This window comes from Equus caballus, chromosome 5 (genome assembly GCF_041296265.1).
Source record: "Equus caballus isolate H_3958 breed thoroughbred chromosome 5, TB-T2T, whole genome shotgun sequence".
NCBI classification, from domain to species: domain Eukaryota; kingdom Metazoa; phylum Chordata; class Mammalia; order Perissodactyla; family Equidae; genus Equus; species Equus caballus.
This window is the reverse complement of record NC_091688.1, coordinates 312,828-331,051: the sequence shown is the minus strand read 5'-3', so window position 1 is coordinate 331,051 and position 18,224 is coordinate 312,828. Positions and strand designations below refer to the sequence as shown.

Genomic DNA, 18,224 nt, shown 5'->3' with positions numbered 1-18,224 from the left:
AGAAGCCTGCTGGAGGAGAAGGTGGAGTGAGGGGACGATGAGGCAGGCACACAGCTGGGGCAGGGGCCATTCTCCCCGTTGCAGCTCCTCTTTATTCCCCTTCACCCCATGCAGATTAGCTTTACTCGTCTCTACAGTATTCATCACTGTAGTCACAGGGTCCCACAGGGGGATTAGAGCTGTCTTGGGAAGATCTAGAACATGGATTAACAGAGAATGAGAAGAGAGCGGCTGAAGGAAGGGTAGAGCCTGCAGTAGTGATTGGGGCAGCAGCTGGAAGTCGAAGGCTGCCTCCCTCAGGCGCAACCAGACTGGAAGATAGAACAGGGCAAACCTGAGCCCAGTGTCACCTCCAAAAGGGCGCCAGGACTGACCCAGCGACCCTGCTGTGGTCTGCCTGGAGACACCTGTTCAAGGAGGGTTACCTAGTTGGGGAGGAAAACCAGGTGGAACAGACTATACTAAGAAAACCCAAATGGGAACCCAGGGGCAAGTGCAGGACTGGATGAGTTCCCTATTGGGATGAAAGAAAAATCACTACTGGGAGGTGTTCTGGAAGTAAGACTTCCCCTAGCAGAACAGGTCAGCAGCTCTGGGAAACCAGGAGGACGGGGAGGGGAGGACACCAGTGTGGGTCTATGCTGACCGATTTGGGCTCAGCACTTAGAGATGCTGGGATTTCAATGGTGACAGGCTGGATAGAACTATGGGTGATCAGGGTTGAAAAGAGACCTGCCAGGGCTACAGGAGACCGAGGAGGAAGCCCCCAGCCTCCTTGGAGGCCAGGCCTGGAACTGGCATAGCGTCACTCTGCTGTATCCTATTGACTAACGCAGCCACAGGCCGGCCCTGAGGAAAGGGGAGTAGCAGTCAATCCTGCATCTTTGTGGGCGGAGCGTCAAAGGCCTCTTGGCCATCTTTACCTTCCATGCAAGCTAGCAGGTGGTCCTCCCGCTCCACCTTTTCCCTTCCCATTCCTCTGTCATCTGCTCCTCACCTGACACTGCTGCACTCCTCGCCTCCACCTCAAGCTCAGACCCTCCCTCTGTCTATGAGCCACAGTCCAGGCCCACCCCTCCGTGCCCCTGCGCCTCAGGCCCTGCTCACCCCAGGGCCGGGTACACCCTCTTCTACTGTGAGCTGCTTCTTGGATAGTGTTTCCCCTTCCTCCCCACATGAAACTTAACTTTTCCTCTGACAGAACGAGGTCTTCACTGGAACTTTCCCATGGCAGCTGCTGTTTCTTTCATGGAGAGGGCTCAGCTTCCTCCTTGCTTCCTATCACAACTTCCAGACTCTGCACAAAACAGCACATCATTGAAATTAAATTGTTTCATTAAATTCTTTCAATTGAAGCGGAGGCTGAGGATAGAGACACAATCAGTCAATAAACATTTATTGATGGGAATGCCCAGTCCAGTGGGGAGTCAGCTATCTAACAGATAATCCGTATACCGTGTGTGACCAGCAGGCATGAAGAAAGTAGTAGGTTGCCCCAGACAGCGAGCTCCTTGAGCTCAAGGACATTCATTTGTCTCATTGGAGTCCAGAACAGTGCCCAACCAATGTGAAGTGCATGAGTGAATAAGTGAATGAATGAATGAATGAATGTTTTCACACTTCTTATGGATATAAAATTTCTTCTGGAAAACCAACTTCTCTTGGATTAACTGGAATTGACATGAGTCATGTAGAAGTCTCTGGAGAGAATTGGGGATCAAGAATTAAGATGCTTCTTTAAAAATCTTTGCCATCTGGCCATCTGCTTGTCCTGGCTTCTGCCCGTCCTGGCTGGTGAAGCTCATCACTCCACGACTTTCTAGATGACCTCAGCATCTGACTCACAATCCTCTTCCACACCATGCATCCCCTGCTCTCTATCTTGGTAATTCAATATCTGTGTATAGCTGTTGCCTTTCCAGCCCCCTGATTTAATGATTCTTGACTACAGCCTGCTTTTCTGAGTGCTGTTGCTGGCTCAGTTTCCAGCCTTACCTCTCAAGATTACTCCTTATGCCCCATACTGTCAAACCAGGTGGGCTCCCTCCCCAACATGATTGTTCATGTTGAATGGGCACCACCCCCTGAGCCAACATCCCACTCAGACTTCATAGTTCAGCTCGAAAGCTACCTTCTTCATAAGACTTGTGGTGATTCTGGGGCTGGCCCAGTGGCGCAGCGGGTAAGTGTGCGTGTTCCAATTCTCGATGGCCTGGAGTTCGCTAGTTTGGATCCTGGGTGTGGACATCGCACTGCTTGGCATGCCATGCTGTGGCAGGTGTCCCACACATAAAGTGGAGGAAGATGGGCATGGATGTTAGCTCAGGGCCAGTTTTCCTCAGCAAAAAGAGGAGGATTGACAGGAGATGTTAGCTCAGGGCTAATCTTCCTCAAAAAAAAAAAAAAAAAAAAGACTTGTGCTGATTCACCCAACCAGACATGATCTCTTCTTTATGAGAATCTCGAAAATCTCACTTGTCCTTCTCTTATGGTATTTCTTACAGTCTGCTATCTTAGTCCATTCAGGCTGCTATAACAAAAAATTCCAGAGAACGAGTGGCTTAAACAACAAACATTTATTTCTCACAGGTCTGGAGTCTGGAAGTCCAAAATCAAGGTGCTAGCAGATTTGGTGTCTGGTGAGCCCCGCTTCCTGGTTCATGGATGGCGCTTTCTAGCTGTAACCTCACGTGGCGGAAGACGGGGGAGGAAGTGGTCTTCAGCCTTTTGATAAGGGCACTAATGCCATTCATGAGGGCTCCACACTCATGACCGAAGCACCTCCCACAGGCCCCACTTCCTAATACCATCATCTTTGGGGGGTTAGGATTTCAACATACAGATTTTGCGGGGGACACATTCAGTCCATAATGTGTGCATTCTAGTACTGTTGTGTGTGTCTCTGCCTCAGCTTCTCTACTTTGATGTACGTTCTCGAGGAGAGCATGCTGTGCCTCACTCATCTTGTCACAGCCCTTCCTAACAGCACCTAGCACAGAAGAGTGGACAGATGGTATTTTGTCTTCATGGCATCCCATCTTTTAAGGACCCCTCCTTCTTCTACTTCTGTATGATCCAAGTGGAGCTATTAATCCTGGCGCCCCACAAAGTCAGGCAGAAGGTGCAGGCTGGCCAATGAGAATACCCCATCTCCAGCCTCAGAGGTGGCACATGACCTAAGCAGAACCAGAGTCTGCCTTGAGATTTGCTACATGTGTATGCAGAGAAAGGCCTTTCTCCCTTTGCGACCAGAAGCTGCGGGGATGATGTCAGTGGGGGTTTCTGTGGCCATCCCTCTGGGCCACATGGAGGAGCTGTCTGCAGCAGGAGTGAATGAGGCTGTAGGGGAGGAAGACGACTCCTCTTCCTTCTGGGTCCTTCTGGTCGGGCTTTGAATTAAATTGATGGGAGACAGAACAACAGGAGAAAATCAAACAAAGCTTTGTGACATGTGTGCATCGTAGAAACCCAGCAAAACTGAGCAACTTGCCAGAATGGCCAAAGCTGCCGCCTTAAATACCATTTTCAGCTAAAGACAAAGGAGGATGTTGGGGGTAGCGGTTTGGGGCTTTGAAGGGGAGGAAGGCAGTTCACATGGAGATGAAAATGCAAATGTTTGTTAAACAAGTGTTCGCTGGGCCAGCTATGGACAATGTTGTCTTATGGGATTAGCTCTTTCCTAGAACAGGCCTTCTATTGTAAATTCTTGTAGGTAGTTAGGAGGACTGTCAAAGCTTCTTTCAGAGTCTTTTGTTCTTAAAAATAGTCAAGCCAAAGAGACAACATTTTGAGGTGGCCAATTCTGATCCCCTGCAAGGCCTACCCCAAAAGACACAGAGACAGACATGGTAATAGCTGGCATGTCGGGAGCTGACTTTTGCCAGACTGTTCCAAGCACCTTGTGTGGATGATCTCATTTACTCGTCCCAAGAACCTCTGAGGCAGATACTATTATTATGTCCATTTTACAGATGAGGAAACAGAGACCCTGAGAAGTTAAGCAACTTGTTTACAGTCACCCAGCTAGTTGGTGGTGAAGCCAGGATTTGAACCCAGCCTGTGGGACCCCAAACTATCACGCTCTGCTGTCATGCATGAGCCAAGATGAACATGAAGGGGAAAGAGATGGATTTATTCATTTATGAGTGAGGGTAAGAGAGAACTGACAGCATCATTTGAGCCTCTGGATGTAGCTGTGCCTCGAACGAGATGAATCATGTGCTTTTGAGTTAAATAAGCCAGTGCATTCCCCTTTTTGCTTAAAATAGTTTGTGTATCAGTCACTTGCAACCTCCTGGGTTCCTTGAGGAGCAAGGTGTCTTAGAGATAGAGCACTACTTCTGGGAGTGCCTCCTGGCACCACCCCCCTTACTTATCACCTAAACTTGGACCAATTACCTGGCTTCCCAGGGCCCCGGAGATAAATGACTCTGCCTCTCAGCTGAGGGGACTGTGACTGGAGAGGAGATTACATGTAAATACACTTAACACTCCGCTCACACAATTTAAGTACTCAGTAATTGTTCCATCTTGGCTCTTCCCCTTTCCCTTATGAGGAGTAGCTGCTCAATAAGCGTTTGTTGAATTGAATTAAACCCTCAAGAGGCTGCAGGATGTTACCGGAGATTGGAAGCAGCTGGAGCAACCAAGTCTCCGATCAGAGGAAGCTCCTTAGCGCGAAGGGTCACCTAATAGCTCAATTTGGCCATTAAAAAAAAAAATCCTGCCCTTCTCAGGTCTCTCTGACAGCCTTATCCTCTCTGGCTTCCATATTTCTCTAATGAGAGAGTAATGTCTGTCTGATATAGGCTCAACACAAGGTTGACATAGGGAAGCCATATTTTAGAAAAGAAACCATATTGTAACTTTGAATGACCTCTGATTAACTAGCTCAGGCATGCGCTGTAGATTTTGTGGCCACTCCAAGCTGCTTTAAGATGATAACTGATGAGGATTTTTAGCCTGGTTAATTTTAAAACTACAGGTGAGAAGCAGGCTCCGAGGAGTGGAATTTGCTTGTCCCTTTGTTGGGAAATATTTACATTTCTAAGGGAAACCTCTATCTGTGAAGATGCCTCCCTCTCTGTGCCAGGAAGAAGGGGGATGTCCTTATCTCTAGAAACTCTTAATCAATGCCAGAGGCAAGAACTTAAGTTGTTTACTGTCTGGCAACCTCATGTAACTAACCCCCACCCCACAAAATCCTCTTTTGTCTTTGGCTGAGGATAATATTTAAGTGGTGACTTCTGCCATTTACTCAATCTGGTTTGATTCTTATCTAAAAGTTGTGGGACGGCCAAATGGCCAGACCCTACAGGCACTGATACCATTTTAACTTTTTTACGTATTCTTTCCTTTGTCTTGTAAAGAGATAACTCACATACCTATGCCTTAAATTTAGCCTTACTCTCCACCCAACTTTGCAGCAGAAGCGGCAGCAGCAGCAGCAGCAACATGCCGGCAGCAGCTCTGCCTGCCCATGGGTCCTGTCCCCATGCCAGCAGTGGCAGCAGCAGCTCCCCATGCCAGCAGCATCTCTGACTGCCCGTGGGTCCTCTCCCCATGCAGCAGAAGCTCTGACTGCCCATGGGTCCTGTCCCCATGCTATTCTATTCTCTAAATAAAAGAGCACTACTGCCAGATCTTGAGAATCTAAGAAATCTTTCTTTCGACTCCTTAGCTCACCAATCCAGCATCAATAACTTTGTTCTTTCGAGTTCTCCAGGAATGTGATGACCCCTGGGCAGAGAGCCTATGCTGATAGCCATCATCAATGACAACTGAAAGATCAGGGTGTAGGGCATTGCTCCATTCTGTGAGGCGTATCCAGTAAAACATAGGACTATCAGGAACTAGGACCAGATGGAGGCCCCACCCAGAGACCAGCCGCCTCCCCTACCCGGAGACCAGCCCCAGACACAACTGGCCTGTAGTCTTTGTTCTGTAAGATGGTTCTTTCTGACATTAGTTGGCCGTCTTCCCTCTTGCTGGCAAGCTGTAATAAAGAAGCCCTTTCTCTTCTACCACCTTGCCTCCTGGCTATGGCATGTCTTACAGCGAGCAGAGGACCGCCCCTGGGCAGTAACAGTTCTGCAGTAACCTCAGGGATCCTTGTTCCCCTCCATGTCCCTTTTTCCTCCTCCTTAGTTTCCTTCTGTATCTACCCACTCACCAGGTCCTATTGATTAACCTTCTAGATATTTCTCAGAACTGCTCTCTCTGCTGTCGCCAGCTAATTGTCCTGAGGAACTCAAGGGTGGGTTTGGAAGCATTTAGCTGTTTTCCAAATTGTTTTCTTTCTTTTGCTATGTTAAGGAGATGCAATCACCAACCACCCTGAACCCGACCAAACCTGACCCTCAGAGCTAAGCCCGTGAGCTTCGCCTCATTTTTAATGCTAAGGTCCCTCCAGGAGGAGCTTAGTCCTTATTAGCTTACCCAGCAGTGTTTGTGGAAGCATGTTTTCAACTAAGCCTGCGCAAGTGAATACCCACCTCCCCCTTTTGACTCATCCAAAATAAGTGTCTCTGCTTTGCTTTGTTTGGGGACACCATGACTCTGGAAATGATTCCACATGCTCTCCTATTTGCTTCTGTAGGGGACTGGAATTGGCCACCCCAAGATATGTCTCTTTGGCATGAGGATTATTTTGGACTGGTTACTTTTAAAAACTGCAGGCATGAGAGAAACTCTGAAAAGTAGAAGTTACCCTTTGTAAGAGACATTTACATTGTAAAGGAAATCTCTATCTGTAAAGGTGTCTGCCTCTCTGTACCAGGAAGGGGGGGATGACCTTATCTCTAGAAACTCTTACCAGTGCAGAAGGCAAGGACTTAAATCTGCATAATAGCTTTACTCTTGTTTACTGTGCTTTTCTGGTAATCTCCCATAACTGACTCCCCCCACCCCCAACACCCTCCTCTGTCTTTAGCTGAGGGTGGTATTGAAGGTGAGAGCTTCTGCCATTTTGTGAATTGCTCAGTTTTTCTGGGTCTCTCCCGTGTATACGTGTTATAAAGCTTTTAAAAATTTTCTCCTGTTATTCTGTCTCATGTGAATTTAATTCATCTTCCATCCAGAAGGACCAAGGGTGGGTAGAGGAGATGTCTTCCTCCCTTACAGTTTGGCAACTTGGACGGGATAAAATTTCACTGGCTGGACACTGCTCGCTCCTGGACCACTGCAGCAGAGAGACCCCGGACCCCTGACAAGAGCCAGCAAGAGGGAAGAGTTCTTACCACGTCAGTCTCCCGGATCTCTGCCTGCAGGTTCCAATGGAAGCAAGAGTGGTGAGTTTTTTTGCCTTTCTAAATTTAGATTAGCAGGAGAAAATTTTGGTGAGGTTAGCTTCTTGGATTCAGTGACTCTAGGATTTGGTTGAGTACTCAATTATTGTAGATCCTTTTCCTCCCAGAGATAGCACTTTTCCTTCTCTCTGTCTTTTTTTTGTTGTTTGTCATAAGACACAGGCATCTCTATAAGTCTGTTGTCTGGGCCTTTTGTCTTGTTCTACGTCTTGAGAGCTTGGCTGTGTGATCTTTCTGGTCTCTGCCATCGGAGGATGCATGTACCGGCACGCATCTTGGCGAGTAGTCGAGTAGATGGGTTCGGGACACTCTCCTTGTCCGGCTGTTTCAGCTCTCAGGGGAGTTTGTCATAAGGGGTCCCAGTTGCTTTCATAAGGGGGCTTTGTCTTCTCAACCTTTGTTGCTTGCTGTGCAATGAAAGCCTTTACTTTCTTAGACTATTTTTGGGAGTTAACTTTCTAGATCTCTTTTGGGGATGCCTCATGTGTCCACAGTTAAGGTTATTGGTTGAGTCGTTGTTAAGATCCTACTCATCAATGTGGCCAGCTGATGGATCATTTAAATTGGGAAAACTTCTAAATTGGGGGAAAAATTTGTTAGAGGTCTCATCATAATTTTTATTGGTACCTATGAAAAGGTCAAATGAAAAAGGAAACACACATGCAAATAAATAAATAAATAAATAAATAATGACTAGCTTTAAGCCCCTGACTCAGGTTACACTTGAATTGATGAAATGTGAAAGTCTAAGTGTTGATAAGATTATAAAGATTGGAATGTTTGAGCTGATTTTTTTTTTTAAAGATTTTATTTTTCCTTTTTCTCTCCAAACCCCCCTGGTACATAGTTGTATATTTTTAGTTGTGAGTCCTTCTAGTTGTGGCATGTGGGACGCCACCTCAGCATGCCCTGGTGAGCGGTGCCATGTCCATGCCCAGGATCCAAACTGGCTAAACCCTGGGCCACCAAAGTGGAGCGCACGAACTTCACCACTCAGCCACGGGGCTGGCCCCTGATTTTTTTTATAAAGAGGTTATATCAACTTTGCCTGAGTATGTTTTAAAATGTCTGGCTGGGAATACTTCCCTATCCAATATTATAAGACCAAGACCTATTAATAAAGTCCTGCCCATGGGTCCTGTCCCCATGCCTGCAGCCCTTCACTGCCCGTGGGCCCTGTCCCCACATTATTCTCTGAATAAAGGAGCACTACTACCAGACCTTGAGAGTCCAAGAAATCTTTCTCTCGACTCCTCGGCTCACTAAGCCCACATCATTTCTTCTGGCGGCCCATACAGTCATCTTGCTTCACCGGCTTGTGAGCTGAAGTTCTAGTAAGCGCTCTTTTCTTCCTTGTGCCTTTGTCTTTTTCAAGGATGGATCTAAATTCACTTCTTCATCGGGAACCTTCTCGGACAGCTGTATGAATACGTGTTTGCTGCCCATGGCTACTCTATGGGGCAAATCATGGCATTCAGCTCGAAGAGAACCAGTACCTTAAGCCTGAGGGTGATGAAGAATGAATTAATCCATTCCTTCCTAATGCTGTCTCTAATATATAAATCTGACACGGGCACGGGTCAACCACTTAAGTCATTAGGATAGTCGCCAATCTCCAAGACTCCCGTGGCAGGTTTCCTTTCCTAAGGCTGGAGTGGGATCCCTCCCTATGGCTCCTGACCACACTGTGAACCACATAAAAGCCCCAATCGGCATGCTGGTTCAAGGAAAGTACCAAACTGTAACCTTTGGTTGAGTATGGGAACCCTTTCTTGGGAGAATGGCTCCAGGATGCAATTAGGTAAAATATCCCCAGACTGGTGGAAAATTCTTTACTGTTTTTCTCTATTCTTTTATCTCTGGGACCATTCACCAGGCACCTATTACTGCCAGGCATAATAGGGAAGATATACAAGGGATGCAATGCAAGCGGATGTCCCCATCACCCCTTGCTATAGGAACCCCACAGGAGGAGCAACATGTAGGATGCTGCCCTAGGTTCAGGGGGGATTTTCAAGGTAATGGACTCTTTTATTTCATCTTTCTTAAAGTTACAGAGGCCACTTTGGGCTCCTTTTGATCTTTGTAATTGAGAAACAAAGAAATCTTTGAAGAGTCAAAGGCTCCACCCCTGGTAGCCCCCACACTCTGGTTTCTGGGCCTGATCACCCCAGCGACCCCCAAGTGGGGTGCCCTTTCTTGGCAGTTGACTTGTTAAGTATTTTAGGCACCTACTGAGTCAGTTATGAGGATAGGAGACCTGTGATTTATTCTGTGACCTGTCCTGCTGGGATAGTGTTCTGTGTGACCCTTATCTTGATAAACCTCTGGAAGAGGCCATGAGGGGGAGGCCTGATCCCTTCTTTTCCCTGCTTTGTCTGTCCTGTTTGTCACCTCCTCTCTTGTCACCAAGTTGAGGTTAAGTTCAGGCTGGACCTAAGCAGAACCTGGACCTTCTGTACTTAATTCTCAACCCTGAGCACAGGGAGCCCCGGCCCACAGCCAGCTCCAGGCCTTTGCCTCCTGCTTCCCTGCCTTGCCTTGTGTTGGCTCAGGGACTAAGTGCCCAGGCAGAGCGGGGCTTAACTAGATCTTATAGCTATGTTGATGCCCACAGTCAGGCTCTGCACCCTTTCTCTGGCTGCTGTCAGTCAGACACCAGCTTTACTGCCGTGGGGAAAGCCCCAAGCATCGTTGGAGACTCACCCCTTGCGTGCATTTTAACTAGTTGGAAATGCTTTCAATTGGATGGTTTATGTCCCAGCAACTCCATCTGGGAGAAAACTTGAGGAATATCTCTGTGCTGTTGTGATGTGGTTAACTCCCAGGACTGGAGAAAAAAAAAAGGGAAAAAGGAAAAATGGCCATAAGAGCACCCTTGCCAAAAATCTAGCATCTTGAATGTCTTCTCCACAAATATTGGTAAAAAGGTTTAAAACAAAATTTGGATTCATAGCTGGTGAGCTTTGTATTACTGTACCTGATTCATGGCAGTAATTTTAAAACAATAGCTGTGGAGACTCTGTGCATGTGTGTCTATATGTATGTTATATATGTGTGATATTTTACCTCTGGATGGTATGGCCAAAATTAAGCACTCTGTTTAATTGGCTTAAAGTAAGCACTTAAATAAATCCTAAATGTAATAGAAATTAACCCAATATCTTTTAAGTTAACCTGATATAGATTAACCTTTGGTTAATGAAAGTTTAAGTTTGTTGGTTTGATTGAAAAGGCACGTCCTTAGAGTTGTCGGTATTTGAATATGGTGCAGACATGCAGCCTGGGTTTACTAGTCAAATAAGCTCACGTTGTCTATTAGAAATTTGTCAGCAAAATAATAGCTTTAAATGATAGTTAATTTTGTCTAATGTCTCATAAAGTTTTTGTGGGTAATCTAAACATCGTTATTGGGAATAAATGATTTAGATATAAATTAAATAAGAGTTTATAGATAAACTTTTAGCAATAATTATAGTTTATGGCATGTGCATTTAAAATAACTTCCAAAATCTTTTTGGTAACTTGAAACTTTGAAGTTTTGGTAGGTTAATTTAAATGATGAAATTCATTGAGTATCTAGATAATTTCCAAATAAGATAAGATATTAGACATTAATTACTAAATGTAAGTTTATCTACTTTTGGCTTCTTATTGCAGAGAGGCTAAAAGCATCTTGGTCTATTGGAAAGCATGCTTTGTGTTTTATTATTGTGAAGTGGCGTGTTTCCAGAAATTATGAAGAGTGTTTAGAATGCTGAGAGAAAAAGGCAGCTCAGAATTGCTTACCTTTTTAGTTTTTACTAGGATCTGTAAGGGTTAAAATTCTAATTAATATATGTAATTAAAGCTACTGGAAACTAATAAGGCAAACATCTTTGTATCTAAGGAAAATAAAATATATGTTTTCAGTAAAGAAGGTATAAAGAATGGAAATATTTTTGTTGGGTTAAGAAAGATAAATTTGTCCTAAAGTACTAGAAAGGAAGAAAGAAAACATGGGACAAATTCTGAAGGTAAAAAGAAAGTTACAGAAGGTTTGTGAAAGAGAAATTCTGAAAGGAGTTTTATGCCTGGTGAAGTTGGCTAAGATTAAAGTAAATCCAATTAAGTAAATGAATTTTAATGGAAAAAAAAAAGGTGTTGCAGAAATTAAAATTTGGTTTTCTCTCAAAGGATAATTTTCCTGAACTTCTACTCTGCTCTTGGTAAAGAGATTATGGGAAGTTTTCTCTCTAAGTTGTCTAGCAGAAGGGTAGGGATTTTATGTTTTATCAAAATAAATTTCCTGTATTGTTTATCAAGTCTTTAATCACAGGTGCTAAGATCTTACAGCTGTTTAATCTCCTGCATTTGCCTAAAAATCTTTCATTGTCGCTATAGTTAAATGGATAACTAAACATTGTGTCAAAGGGATCTATGGTATTATGTAGGTAAATGTTACTGATATAAGTCTTTTAAAAAATTACATAACATTTCTAAAATTCTGATCTGTCCTGGTTATCAGGCATAATTCTGGTTATTATTTTGAGGTGTTGTCTGTCACAAAATTAACCAAATTTCTTTGTCAATTTCCATTTTTGAGTCTTTTGTTGTTTACTGACAGTATTGTTTTACTCTGATGCTTTTTGCTTTTGCAAATATGTCTCATCTTCAGAGAGATTCATGGAAAGGACTCTGACACTTACTCTGGAATGCAGGTTTCTGATAAACTTTCAGATCATAAAACTGAACTGGGTATGAAATTACAGAAATCTAATGGAGAAACTGATGACCTCAGAAATCTGCTAATCGAAGATGAAGATCAAAACTAGATTATACAAGACTGTGTGAACTGATGAGGATGATTATAATTTTTCTGTGACTTTTGTTTGAAATAGTGTTGATTTTTTGCTATTTTGTTTTCTCAAATTTAAGGAAATCTTTTTCTCTTTTCTCTTGTGCTAACTATGCCTTATAGAAACTTGGTGAAATTATACCCTTGTGAGTGGAAGTGAAACATTTATCTTTTTCTCCCTACCTGATCCCTCCGGAATTTGGAAACTTAGTGAGTGAGTATGGTTATTTCATGGCAATATAGTTATTTGCATAAGTTCAATAAGAATCTGTTCTCCTTATAACAGGACACATTGGTTATCTTACCAAGGCTTTGACTGGAATGTCATATTTGAGAGAAACATACAGGCTCAGATATGACAATACTGCCTTTGAGGAATAAGGCTGACTTTCTGGAATAAAGCCACTTGGAAATATTGGCCTGGTACCTTGTTTGCAGAGACTCTAGTAATCTTACCTGGTAAATAAGGAAGCTCACTTATCTGGCAGGTGCAAGGAACCTTGAAATATTTTGGGGGATCTTGAGAAGAGAGGAGTCCACCCAGATCTGCAAGTATTGCCAGCAAAATCCGATGGCAAGTCTTTGGCTTGGCTTTTCTGGCCTCGAGAGGTCTTTAAAGTTCAATCTGAGATTGCTCATAAAAAATTCCAGCAAAGCAGATTTAAAAGAGCCTACATGATCAATTGCTATTCTTGCTGCACTTATGTAAATAATTGGGCCAACTTTATTGAAACTAAACTTATTTTACAAACCAAGTAGTCTTAATTTGGCTATCTTTGGTAAAAATAAGGGTGATTTTAGAGAGAAAAATTATGTTTCAGTAAAAAAACTATAATGCATTTGTGACTATTAGATCCTAGTTCTGTTAATTGTCTTTGGGGTTTTTTCTACCTGTGAACTGTACTGGATCCTGAATTCTTCTCCTGAAATATCTGGCTACAAATCTCCAAACTAAAATTTTCAATTTTTTTTCCATCATTTTCATTCAGAATCTTTGAAAACCGAACCTGACCTTTTTCCTGAAGCCTTGCAAACTGAAGCTGAAAAACTTGATATAAACTTAAGAGAGATACATATCTGTTGTTGTGTAAGCTGTAAGCTGCTCAGAAAGATACTTTAATGCCCGATGACATCATCAGAGACATCTCAAACTGCAAAAGAGGCTTTGACTCTGACACCTGGGAATCTTGACTGGCGGCTCCCTGGGCTCAGGAACTGGGTTATAATTTACTCCAACCATTAACCTTGTTTTTCTTTTTATTTCCATAGAAATACTTCTTATTAAATACCTGATTGCTTGCTTCCACAATATAGGCTTAACTTTGGGAGCCCACCTGCATCACCACCTCGTAGAATAAATTTAACTGGACTGATCTATTACCAGGACTAAGAAATGTGTTTGGTGAGATGAAACAATGTACCACTCAGCTTCTGGACTATGAAACTTCTTAAAGTTTCAAAGGACTGTGAAACTTAAATTTCAAAGGTGGGACTGGAATTGACCACCCCAAGATATGTCTCTTTGGCATAAGGATTATTTTGGGCTGGTTACTTTTAAAAACTGCAGGCATGAGAGAAACTCTGAAAAGTAGAAGTTACCCTTTGAAAGAGACATTTACATCGTAAAGGACATCTCCATCTATAAAGGTGTCTCCCTCTCTGTACCAGGAAGAAGGGGGGATGACCTTATCTCCAGAAACTCTTATCAATGCAGAAGGCAAGGACTCAAGTCTGCATAATAGCCTTACTCTTGTTGACTGTGCTTTTCTGGTAATCTCCCATAACTGACTCCCCCCACCCCCAACATCCTCCTTGGTCTTTAGTTGAGGGTGGTATTGAAGGTGAGAGCTTCTGCCATTTTGTGAATTGCTCAGTTTGCCTGGGTCTCTCCCAGGTATACACGCTATAAAGCTTTGTTTAATTTTCTCCTGTTATTCTGTCTCATGTGAATTTAATTTGTTTTCTGGCCAGAAGGACCCAGAGAGTAGAGGAAATGTATTCCTCCCCTACACTGCAAATATACTTTGCTTTGTGAGACAACTACTTCTGGTGGAGCGTCTGATTGAACTTGCCAGGAGGGAACCCAGGTCGGTCTTGGTGACATCACCCCTAGTGACAGTGCCCTTGCTCACACTGCAGCAGCCTTCTGGATGTTTGCCTCAGCCTCCTCATGGCTTTCCTCCCTCCAGCCTGCCAGCCCCACAGTGCAGCCAGGAAGATCCATGTTCAAGGTGACCAAACCACTCTTTGCCTTAAAGCCTACAGGATAATGGGCCAGCCCTTAGCGGACATACAAGGCCTGCCGCAGCCCGAATCTCCAGGTCTGTCTCTGCTTTGCTGTGTCGTGCCTCCATGCCATCCTCATGCTGTTCCCTCTGCCAGAGCACCTTGTGCCATCCTCTCCTGCAGCCCCCTCCCCCAGCTCTTACTCATCCTTTAAGACTCTGCTCAGTTTTTACTTTCTTTTTTTTCCTCCTGGAAACCTTCCCTGAACTCCCACCCCACCCCCTGGGCCAAGTGTTCCTCCTCGGTGTCCACAGTGTCGTATGTGATTCTATCCTCTCACAGATCATTTTAGAGTGATAGGGTCACTTTCAGCATCTGTTCTGAGAACTTTGAGGCCAAGGGTAAGGTCTTACTCTTGTCTGTAACCCTTGTGCCCAGCGTTGTGCCTGGCACCCAGTTGGCCCTCCCTTGCAGACACCATGAAAGCTGGTGCAGGCCAGTGCCGGCAAGGAGAGAGAGGAGCCACCAACTTCCTTGCAGACTAAAATCCTGATTTGTGTTTGTTCCCCTGCTTGACTTCCCTGCTCCGTATACTGGGCCAGTGCTTCTCTTAATGGCAAATACAACAGCCTTAGAGCTTTGTATTTAATTTGTTTAATTCTTGGGGGTAGACGGGGCAGTTTCTCACCTTCTAAAGTGGGGAAGGAGAGTTTTCTCCACTAGTGGTGGAAAAGGAAAGAAGAATTTTCTCTGGGATCCTGAGTGGTTATAGGATTGTTTGTGTACTGTATAATTCTCCATACAGCTTTGCATGCATGAAACATGAACAGGTAACCTTTGACTACCTTAAAATAGCCCCCAACTCTGTTTTAAAAAGGATGGAGTTATTTCATTACATCTAAATATAGGCAAAGCGTCTGTTCTGATGCATAACTTAAGCAAATACATGCATATCCCTTGCAGACTCGGGGGACCCAGGGGAGGGGCTGCCACCCTTGCAGCTGCATCTCAGGCCCTCAGTGCCCCTCCTCCTGCTGCTGCTGGCCTTGAGCAGTCAGAGCACCTTGACCAAGTGGGCTAGTGGTTCCTCTCAGTCTGCCTCATGGGGCCGTGGGGAGGCCTGGATGGAAGGGAGGGCTGAGAGGGCTGTGCACGTGGAGGGACACCCTGTGGCCGGCGGGAGAGGGACCTGGGAGGGGGGTGGGCAGGCCCATCATGGCAGGCCACACTGGGCAGTCCTCCAGCTGCCCTGCTGGGATTTCTGGGGTTTCATTCCTCTATGATTCTCATTTTTCCCCTCTCAAATCTGGTTCCCATTAAAAAGAAATGTGTTTTCCTCTCTGCCTTTCTCCCAGAGCCATGCCTGGCCCAGCTCTCAGAGCCAGGCTGCTCTGCTCTTGCTTAAGGCACCCACAATTCAGAGGAAAGAAAGAGGTAGGCAGACTGGCCGAGTGGCCACCCCTCACCACCCACTTCCTCTCAGCTTGCCCTCACTCCTGCCTTTCTCCCTGGATGGAAAATTTGGCCTCAGACTGCCCTTGTGACTGGGAAAAGCAAGGTCAGCTCATCAAAGCAGAACAGAGGTTGTTAGTTAGCTTTCTTCTTTCAGAGGGTAATTAAGAAGGCCTGGCTCAGGAAGGGGGTTACCCGGCCCCGGCTGGCCCCAGCCAGAAAGGTGGGGTGGGCTTCAGCAGGCAGGAAGGTCTGTTGCAGTGGGGACAACTTTGTCAGAGGGTGGTGAGAGCCTGGGGAGGTGGGGGTAGCTATGGGAGGGAACTCTGTGGTGGCCCCAGGTGAGCTGCATCGGGAGAGAAGGCCAAAGGGAAGTGACCTGTTCAATGTCAGGCCAGTTGTCTCTTGGAAGATGCTGGAAGCAAGCCCACTGCTCCCTCCTCCCACCTCTCCTGCTCCCTGGCTTGATGGAGGACGAGAGAGGAAGTATGTGCAGCTGTGAACAGGAAGGCCCTGCATGTGTGAGGGGCCTGTGCGGCCAGCTGCTGGGGAGTCCAGTGTTCAGGTCTCAGTAACTGCAGAAGACTGTCTCTTTTCAAGGGCAGGGGTGATACCACCGTAGGAACATCTGGGTTGCCGTTTTGGATCCTGGGATTCTCCAGCGGTGTGGTGGGGCTTGGGGTATGGCCTGGGAGGGACCTGTCAGGGTGGGGAAAATCCCCTTTCTGCCCTTCTTGTGTTCTCATGGCGGGACTAATAATAAAATGACACAAGCCCAGATTACCAGGAGAAAAACCAAGTTTAGTACATATGTGCTGGAGATCGTAAACGTGCTCGGAGAGTGGACAAAGCGGGCAATGGCTACCTCTTTTATACAAAGAAGTAGTGAGTTGGTGAAGAATGATGGGACAAAGAAACTTAGGTTTGGGGTACGTGAACAGTGAGGAGTTTAATGAGAGTTGAGGCTCGAGGGGGTAAATTAGCAGGTTGTTACGCAGCTTCTCGGCCCTGAATCCCTGGCCCTGGAGACCAGGAGGCAGGGAGAGCGCCCTCCACATGGGAGACCAACTTCCTGCTTTCAGGGGCACAGAGACAGGAGGCTCAGAATGGCCTTTTTGCATCTCAAGAAGCTTTAATTCAAAATAGTCAATAAAGGGGCCACCCCGTGGCTGAGTGGTTAAGTTTGTGCGCTCCACTTTGGTGGCCCGGGGTTTCACCGGTTCGGATCCTGGGCGCGGACATGGCACCGCTTATCAGGCCACGCTGAGGCGGCGTCCCACATGGCCAGAGGCACTCACAGCTAGAATATACAACTATGTACCGGGGGGCTCTGAGGAGAAGAATCGAAAATAGAAGAAGAAGATTGGCAACAGGTGTGAGCTCAGGTGCCAATCTTAAAAAAAAAATCCATATGCTGTTGTGGGATATTTTGGGGTGGCCTGCCCTGGGCCCAACAGAACACCTGGTGGGAACAGAAAGGAGATGGGACAGGAGCCAGCGGAGTTGGGGGCCCAAGAGGCTAGGGTGGGAGAGAAAGGAGGTGCGTGCTGAAGCTCAGCAGTCAGAGGCTGAGGCAGAAGCGCAGGCACGAGGGGGTTCCCCACCTCCCGCCACCCCAGCCCCGGGCTCCGCCTCTGCTCAGCTGCCCCAGCTCCTCCATCTGTCTGGGCCACCTTTACAGACCTCTGAGCGTTTCCAGGAAAGAACTCCGGGAACTTCTGCCTCTTTGTGCAGGGAAACAGCAGAAACAAAAAGAAGCAGGGAGTGATCACCATCCCTAAACACGCGTCCATCCTTTCTTCCTTCAGGAATGAAACTGAGAATTTCAGTGAGGCACCTGTCTCCTCAGTTCAAGACTGCATCGCTCAGCTTCCCTTGCCGCTGGCTGTGGCTTGGGATAAAGTTTTAGCCAATGGGGTGTGAGTGGAGGGAATGTGTGCCACTTCTGGGTAAGTACACTAAAGGGAAAGGCATATGCTCCTCTTCCCTTTTCTTCCTTCTCTCTGACTGGAATGTGGATGTGATGGCAGGAGGTGGAGCAGCCATATTAAACCTGGAGATGGAAGCTGCTGTTTGAGGATGGCAGAGGGACAAGATAGGATGACTCTTGGTCCCCTGTACTGTGAAACTGCCAAATTTTGTGCTAGACTGCTTATAGCAGGACCATTACTGAGAGAGACATACACTTCTCTCTTGGTTAAGCCACTATTTTTTTTTTAAATTGAGTTCATAATAGTTTACATCAATGTGAGATTTCAGCTGTACATTGTGTCTTGACTGTCACCACGTAAGTGCTCCCCTTCACCCCCAGTGCCCCTGGTAACCATTGAACTGTTTTTGTCCATGTGTTTGTTTATATTCCACATATGAGTGAAATCATCTGATGTTTGTCTTTCTCAGTC

At 45.7% G+C, this 18,224-nt stretch overlaps 2 long non-coding RNA genes across 2 annotated transcripts in view; both read left to right on the top strand.

The window, feature by feature from the left end:
- LOC138923994 (uncharacterized) overlaps positions 1-17,771 on the top strand; it is a 62,265-nt gene extending 44,494 nt beyond the window's left edge. The window contains exon 3 of the long non-coding RNA XR_011438406.1: positions 17,631-17,771. This is a non-coding gene — a long non-coding RNA (uncharacterized lncRNA). The remainder of the gene's footprint in view (positions 1-17,630) is intronic.
- Positions 7,080-14,078, top strand: LOC138923993 (uncharacterized). The gene is made up of 3 exons (XR_011438405.1): positions 7,080-7,289; positions 12,268-12,358; positions 13,134-14,078. It is a non-coding gene; the product is annotated as an uncharacterized lncRNA (long non-coding RNA).
- Positions 17,772-18,224: the final 453 nt, after the last annotated feature.